We start from the raw sequence: 8,858 nt of genomic DNA on the forward strand, positions 1-8,858 counted from the left end.
AGATCTTCAGACAACATGGAAGGTAAGGAGAAATAACCAAAAGTGCGATGAGTTTTCTAGGGAGATGTGGTTCTGCTTTGCTTGAGAGGGTTATGGATGTCTTGTTAACTGTTCCCCGTAGAATTAGGCATGAGTTTAAGATTTGGGAGGGGAACTGCAGAGTTTTACTGGCATATCTTTCAGTGCCTGTAAGCCTGTTGCGTCAGAAGAAGAGAATGGTGTATGTTTTTCTCCAGAATAAGATCAGGTTAGGGTTATGAACGGCTTCAGAAAGAGTTAAGAGATATTCCTGGATCACACAGCAGGGTCTGCAGGCCTAGGTTTGATGGCTGCAAGCAGTTTATGAAGTGTTCTGTGCTGGGTGGTTTGGCTTATTTGAGTTCTAGTTTAAGTTATGGCTAAGGACAGGGTTAGGGGCACCAGGGTTACAAATCTAAATTTTGTAGAGAGTCTCATGGCGAGAGAAGCTTGAAGGAGGCATTGATAATACAAATGGAGTAAAGCACTGAAGGCAAACCATGGGTGATTCTTGGCAACTTCTGCCTTATCAACTGATACTGGGTTGGTGCCAACAAGAAGTTACAAGACTTATTTCTTGTCTATTCATAAACTTTTAGTATATGTGTCCCTCCGCTGTCACTGGTCAAAGCATTGGTCTGTAAGGTTTTGAATACACAGCTTTGTGTAACTTGTTGGATGAAATGATATTGACTTCTGCTTTTTGTTTCATTGTATTGATCATACCATTCTGCTGCTTAATAATTCGTTAGATGGAATTACATTGCATATGATTGAACTATGAAATCCAGAATTAAAGGGAGTTTTTATAGTTGGGCTTTTAAATAATTGAAAAATCTTCCTAGTATTCGATGACTTTTCATTATGATATTGACCTTTTTGTTTAATTCCTTGAGCTTTCTAAAATTGTGATCAAAACAATACTAATTTCCTAAATGTGTGCTTCTGTAAGCCTTGATTTCTTATTGCAGCTGCTCTGACACATTTGTGTATAGCGGCTCTAAAAGGGCGGGTGCGTGGAAGTCTCCGAGCAGGGTATCGCGCTTTGAAAGTCGTCTGCTCACTGGTGTATGTACGAGTGTAAAACCTTTCTCCTATCAGCACTGCCGCAGACTTCTTACTGCACGGAGCTTTTTTGTGCGACTGGTGAAAACTGCTGAAGTACAGCGTTATTTACGTTATTTTGAAAACTGTCAAGTCAACTGCTTGGCTTTGACTCTAAGGTCTCTCTTTTTTCATTGTCTAGCAAATTTGTGGCTCTGGAGTTGGTAACTAGTTATGACTCTCTGCAAGCAGCTGAGATTTAGCTAGCAAGGCACCTTTAACGTCTAGTCTGATTGGACATCTACCTATGCAAACCAAATACTGATAAGATACAAATAAGATACTGGCCTGCCAGTGTCTTAAGGGGGCCTACAAAAAAGCTGGTGAGGGACTTTTTAGGATGCTGGGTAAATGGTAGGACTAGAGGGAATGGATTAAAACTAGAGATAGGATGATTCAGACTGGACGTTAGGAAGAAGTTCTTCACCATGAGGGTGGTGAGACACTGGAACGGGTTGACCAGAGAGGTGGTGGAAGCCGCCTCCCTGGAAGTTTTTAAGGCCAAGCTGGACGGGGCTCTGAGCAACCTGATCTAGGGCAGGTGTCCCTACCCACGGCAGGGGGGTTGGAACTAGATCGTCTTTAAGGTCCCTTCCAACCCAAACGATTCTATGATTCTAATGGTGTGCTTCAGGGAAGACAAGGGGGGACAGATGGAAGTAGTGAAGACAGGCAGATTCCTCCTCAGTTGTCTAATTATACTTCTATGGAATTTGCCTAAGAATTACTTTCTGAATCATCAGCTTCACCCTATTTGTGATTTATGTTTATAATACTCCACTTTAGCATAACTATCTGCTCAGGCAAAGGGCCCTTTTTCTACGTTGGATCTGTACAAATCTTCCACTCTTTGGTCTGCTACAGTGTGTGGGGAGAAGAGCAGTTACTCATTTACTAACTCCAGGAATGTCATTTAGGTGAGTAGGAGCCTTGTGTTCCCATGCTGCCTATGGAAACTGGAGGATGTGGTGCAGACTGTGAGAAGCTGAGATCTTCCCTTGGCATCAGCTGGGTTTCTGCACCAGGTCTCCTGGGTTCTTTGTGCATTTCTTCCCCTTAGGAGACTCCATTCACTCGTGGGTACAATGGATGGATGTTTGCCTTAAATGCCTTTTTTTTAGTAGGTGGACTAATTTCGAGAGAAGACTACGTTAAAGGAACATAGTTGAATTTGTTTACAGTTCCATACATTCTGGCTTTTTCAGACACCTTGTTGGTTCCTTTGATAGGCTCAGCAGCTCTGCACTTTGTCTTTTCTCTGAACTCTTTTACTTAACCAACAATGCGTTTTTGTTTCCACTTTTCTAGGCTTCTCAGCTTGTGGAAGTGACAGTTCTGAAATCAAGCCTAAATTAGGATGTAGAGTCTCAGTATCTCAGAAAGGTTGGGGGTTATCTTGTAACGCTCGTGGCGTGTTGACTGCTCATTGAGAGAGGAGCTGCTGTTCTTCAGGTGTGTGTGGATGCCAGGATGGGGCAAAGCTATTCTCGATTTGAATTCTTCAGTCAAAAAATGGGATATTAGGCTGATGGAAGTGGTCAGCCTCTAAATTGCTGCTTGTTCCTGCTGTCTATTTAAACTAGTGCAATTCATGGAATAAATATCCCAATAATCTAGTCATGGAATCTGTAGAAGTTATAAAGACTCTGTCATACAGTTTTTGAACCGTGAAGTCTTTTACTCCTAGAAGAACACAACTGAGGAAAAAAACATGTCTTGTTTTCTGTGACTTCTGGTGAAATTTGATGTGCAGAACTGTTAAAACTAACAGCGGCTTTTCAGAATGTTGTATTCCTAATGATAACGGGGAATCTCCTTTTGCTGTCTTGAATGATAAAATATCAAGGAGGTTCTAGATTTTTTTGAGTTCTCTTCATCATATCCAGTAGCTGTAGAAATAACTCATTTCAGAATCCCCTTTTCTAGGTACTATTGGCCACGTCATTAAAGAGTATGGTAGAAGGCACTGGAGTTCAGAGACGAAAAGTACATTTTCTTGCTACAGTCTGATGAAAGTAACGGAAGAATTTCAGTGCAAACACCTCCCCTGTGCTTTTCCTGTGTTTGAAAAGAAATCCTAATATAAATGACTGCAAGTGCAAGTCATTTTGATTTAAAAAAAAAAAAAAAAAAGGGGGGGGGGGTCGTCTTGGGGGGAAGGGCAGTTGTGATACCAGCTCTACAGTTGGTCAGAAATATAAACCGGTGTGGCTGATGTCAGTGAAGATGAATCCTTTGTCAGAGAAACCCGACTCGCTTCTCCGTGTGTGATGGTTGGGTGTGATGTCTTGTTCTAGCCATAAGCACGTTCATCTCCTGGGTTCAGGCTCTGCTGGCAGGCAGGGGCTGGGCATCAGGACATCGATGGTGCAGCTCGGTGTGGTCCTCAAGAAGCCTCTTTGGAAAAGCAGGATGTACGTGTGTCTCCGTGCCCAAAATAGTCCTTTTTGAGGAAAGCGCGTAATTAAAACCAATAGTACTTTTGTGTTTGAAATTGCATTCTGTGTCTGAGCAAACTCCTCTGTTATAATCTTCAAGTAACTTAAAAAGCCTCACTTCTGATACCCCACTTAAAAGGATAATTATTATTTTTCTTTAACTCCCTTTTGTACAGATATTTGAAACCTGCAGAAAATGTTAATTTGTTTTCAGTATGTATATTTTTAAAGCGTGAATTCCTTAGCAAGTTATGCAAGCCTTTGAAACAAAAGCAGCTATAAAAAGAAATCTGAACAAAACAATTTGCATCACAATAGCAGCCCGGTTTTGGTATATATGCTAAAACGAATGGAAATCTGTGGGGGGAAAAACATTCCAAATCTAGAACAAATAAACAAAGTAAATCACGAGAGGATTTTTCACAATTTCATGTCAAAGACTGCAGAAGTATTAGTGCTGTTCTCTTTAATGTTGATTGCAATATTTTGAGTTGTCCAGTGGTGAGACTAGTTGAGACTGACCTGGCGAGTGGGATGCGTAAACATCCAAAATGGTGTCGGCTATTAGTGGTTGATTAGCAACATTACAGACCTCATCAAACATCCCCTTTGCTAGGGACACCTTTAAAAGGCTTATGCAGTGTACAGTTTTTCTCCAGATAAGTACGTTACGTGGAGTACGTGGAATTTCTTGGAACCAAACTGCTGTTGGGTTAGTTGAGGATGGTTGGGCAGGCGTCAGCCAGCTCGCCTCAGAGCAACAGATCAGCTTGTCATTTAGGAACAGGCACTAACGAAGCGTGAGCTGCAGCCTTATGTGGAACAAACATCGTTACGGTGTCAGCTGTGACTTTCTCTCTGCTCTTGTTGCGCTGAGCATGGCACCGTGTGCGCTGGAGGGATCCTGGCTGGGGCAGCAGTTAGAACAAAGCGTTGAAAGTTGAGAGTTAGCGCTGAAGTTTGGGGAGTTTTCTGATAGAATTGCAAGAGAAAGATCTTTTTTTATTCAGCTGGTACTTAGAGCCTCAGGCATAAGGGGGCCACTTGCATTTCTGTGTGCCTAAGTTTGTATTACTGACTTTTGAGAATTGCATTGCCTACTGTATTGCTGAACGTCAGAATACATTTAGCTGCACATCTCTGCCTACATGGGCATCCCGGCCACGGGGTGCTGTCAGAGTTTTTGGACAAGGTAACACAGAAATTTAAATAGTGTGGTAGCGTCGCAAGCTCAGCATTTTGGTATAGTTTTGAGGTATTTTAAGCCTGGTAGAGTATTGCCTGTTGGTTGTGAGCTACCTGGTCTGATGAGAATCTACAGATGTTTTTCTCTGATGCTCCAGTGGACATTTCAAACCAGCCGGTCTGGAAGGCCAGGGCTGGATCCTCTGGCCAAATATTTCCCAGCTTTTTGGATGCATTTTCCAGCCTCTGCTGAGTTTTGTGTTCTGCATTAAAATTCTGACTTGGGCACAAGGTAAGTACTTTTAAGACTAGTTGGCTGCAGTCATAAAGGTAACAACGAGTGGTGGCCCGTGCTGCTGTGAATACTGATGTGGTCAGCTGTCAGTCACTGAGTATGTCCAACCGTGACACTAAGAAACAGGGCATGGACAAAGCATTTCTTTTTGGTTTTGTGTTTTTATCATCTACTTTGGTTTTCTTTCGCTTTATTAAATGTACACGGGTGTGCTTGCAGCTGCAAAGTTCCTCCTGGCATATGTACTAAATTTGTTTGGATAGAAATGGGGGAAATAAGAGTTAGTAGAAGAGTTGCACATACACTTTACTTCCTTGACTGACTTTCACGTAAATAAAACATGACTGAGAGATGCTGTTACACAAGATGTGATTTCTGGCTGCTCTTTAAATCTTTCCAGGATGTCAGGAGTTCCAGGAATCTTCTGACAAATGCTGTCCTAATATTCACCTGCCCTGGGCTCAAGTGGGGAGCGAGTTACAGGCACTCATGCATTAGTGTAGGGCATATGGAGAAACTACGGATTTTTAAAGTGCGTTAAATTGTGTAGTCACAGCCTTTGTAAATGGCCTTCACAAATCAGCGGTTTGATAGTGCAGCATAAATATAACTGCTTATAATAATAACAGAAAAAATATTACGTGATGAAAATTAGCCTGATCAAAGTGGTTATAGTGTTGGGATACAAGTGTATTTTTTTTTTTTAGCATGGAAATGGACTGTTTTCTCTCTTAATCTCTTTTTTTATTTTTCTTTCTACAAGACTTTAAAACCAGATACCCATTCTGATGGAGCAAGTTATCAAGACTCGTTACAGTGATTATGTAGCGATTCGTTCACTGGGGACCCACGTTGGGTGAGTTACAGTAGGGTTAGAGTGACTTCAGAACTCTCGTCCCTGACTACTCCTGTCACAGCAGGGAATTAAACTTAGGTTTGATGAGTGACTTCAAAGGGATAACCCCTGACAAAGCAGACGTCTCCCTGCAACTTGTGGCTGGAGCGAAACATGCCGAGGAGATGAAGAACAGTCTTAAAAACTGAACTGGGAACACGAGCCCTTTCCCTGCTAAATTGTTACATGATGGCTCACATGCTATTAGTGATATCGCTTCAGTTTCACGTTGATGTGTGCAACATTTATTTGCAGATGAGCCTGAATTTTCTCTTAAAGTGGAAGGAGATACGTGTAGAGAGCAAAAAAAGTCAGCTGGCCTAACTTTCCTCAGCTTTGCAATCGGAGGCTTTAAAATGAGGGTGGCTATAGAGGGGCGTTGGTGTCGGAGCATTTCCTCGGCAGAAAGCAAACACTTGTCTGCTCACCCCTAAGGGGACAAGGGAAATTGTTAGCAAAAAAGAAACCATGAAAAATTAAAAAACAAGGCCAGGCAGCGCGCAGGGAGTGGACTTTAATTGGTTGCACTGGGAAATCATCAAGAAAAGTCCCTTCTTTTGATTTGACTCACTCCAGACTGTATTTCTCAAGTTGTCACTTGCCTGCGTGTGTGGTGCATTAAATGGCATCTGTGTCCTTTTGCTGTAGAAATATGCCTCAACATATGAAGTGAAGCGTTTGATTGATCACATTTATTTATTTTTTTCCCTACTGCAAGGTCTCTGGGGGATCACCCAAGAAAAACTGGAAAGTGCTACTGTTAGAAATAAGAGCAGAGCGCTTGAAATCAAACAAAGCTTACATGTAATTAAAAAACGCACACAGAGATGGAAACCCAGCACCAATTAGCAATGGTATCATTTGCCCCTCTCTGGGATTTTACAGTCGCCGCTCTTTGTTAATACCAAACACGAGTGTAGGTTTGATTGTCAGTAATGCTATGCCATTTTGCCTTAAGAAGCAAGAAAATGCCTGGGTCAAGGTAAGCACAGTTTGAAAGTGAAGGAAAGAGGGTGCAGAGGTGCACTCGCCGTCTCTCGTGATCAGACCAACGACGCTATGAAGAAAGTGAGCTCCATTCCAGCCAGAGGTGGTATGTGATGTTTGGATGCCATCTTGCAGAATGAAGCAGTCCGTCCTCGTGCGATGGTGCTGCAGGTCTGATGAGGATGTTAACATGTCTGGCTACCTGAAGCAAGGTAAAATAAGGATAGCGTTGGGAATAGGTGAAAACCCAAAAAAAGATCCAAAAGTTAGGTAAAGCTTCCCCCTCCCCCCCCCCTTTTTTTTTTCTTCTCAAATGCTTAACAATTTAGTGGAAATAGCTTACAAATGGGCCTTAATTATACATCACTATGATTAATAGGAGTCTTTCTGATGGGATAGACTCCAAAAAGATGAGGTAGCATACGAGCGCTGAGAAGGGGGAAGGACACTCTCTCTTTATTGCTTAAAATTTAAAGTTGAACGGGAGGGGAAAAAGGAAGGTGAGACAGCAGGAAAAAGGGCTTTTCTGAGTAAATCTTACTAAACTTTCTGAAAGTGTGACAAAATATCTCATCAAGAAACAGTGTCTGTAGGGGAATAGAGCGGATTGACAGATCTACTACTAATTTTCATCCAAAGGTGGCACTAGTCTTTTGCAGTTGGAGTTTCTGTTGAGAGACGGGAAAGGCAGATACCAAGAAGCCCTCAACTAATCCAACGCTTACCATTAATCCCAAACAAACCATCATTAGTGTCTGGTTTTATCCCGCTTAGTCCTTGCTGGATAGTGAATTATGTAACCTTTGTTTTATTAACGTTTAATGGAAGCTTATCAGGTAGGTTACCTCCAAAAAATGGGAGGGGGAAAAAATGTAAATTTGCTGCTTTCTGATCTTTATTGTTTGTCTCGGGGATTTTTAAGGACTTCTGAAAGGAGTGAGTGGATATTTCATGATAGTTCCATAAACTAACTTAAAACTCACTGAGCATGTTGCTTGAGAAAAAGCAGCTGTTCGAAAAATTACATAGACCTTTTCTACTTAACTAGCAGATAATGTTGGTAAACATAACTTAGAAAAGGAGTACAAAAACTTGTCTTTACGGTATGAAAGAATTTGATGTGATATGCAGGTGCAAAAATAGATAAAGTCTTTTCAATGAATGCCTGTTCTTGTGTCCTCAGACATTATTGGAGACTGATTTTAGTATGTTTGGTACAAATAAGATGACAAAATCTCATCAGGACTGAAGTATGGCTCATTATGCTCAAGTTCTTGGCCTTGTTTAGGGGGAGGAGTTGGTGCTGGAGTGGTAAAGGGAAGTCACTAGGTGAGCACTGCAGAGAGGGAAAGGATTTTGAGGTAAAAATGTGAAGGAAAAAAAAATATCTGGTGCCATATATTAGGATTTTGACATACACATGATGCAGTATTGCAGCGGCCGGTAAGCAAATAGTTTCAGACCACTTATCCGAGTTGCATCAGAAGAAATGCTAATATAAAAGGAGAAAAAAAGTCCCCATGATGGAAACGTGTATGCCGAGCAGCAGATACTCTGTGTGATTTGAGCACATGTAATGTGTGAGAAGAGAAAATGTTTAATTCCATTTGCCAGATGTTTACTTTCAATCTCTCTTTCATTTTTCCCAAATGATAATGGTTCATTATCAAATTGTCAACATTTTCTCAGTATTGATTAAAACTCCAGAGACGGGAGAAGCCCCAGCAGTCGTTGCACGTAATTATTTCATGCCCACACTGAAGGAGATGCAGCAACAAACTCTGTGTGGCAAGTGCTCGTCCAGTGGTCTCACCAAAACCATAAACTGGATGGTCCTGACTTGATGTGAAACCTGTGGAAGGTCGTTGAAGATCTCACCTGAGTGCACTTTTAGATGTTGAGTCTTTTGTGTCCTTCTGAGCTTATGCAGCAGCTC

This window comes from Chroicocephalus ridibundus, chromosome 4, assembly GCF_963924245.1.
Source record: "Chroicocephalus ridibundus chromosome 4, bChrRid1.1, whole genome shotgun sequence".
NCBI classification, from domain to species: Eukaryota; Metazoa; Chordata; class Aves; order Charadriiformes; family Laridae; genus Chroicocephalus; species Chroicocephalus ridibundus.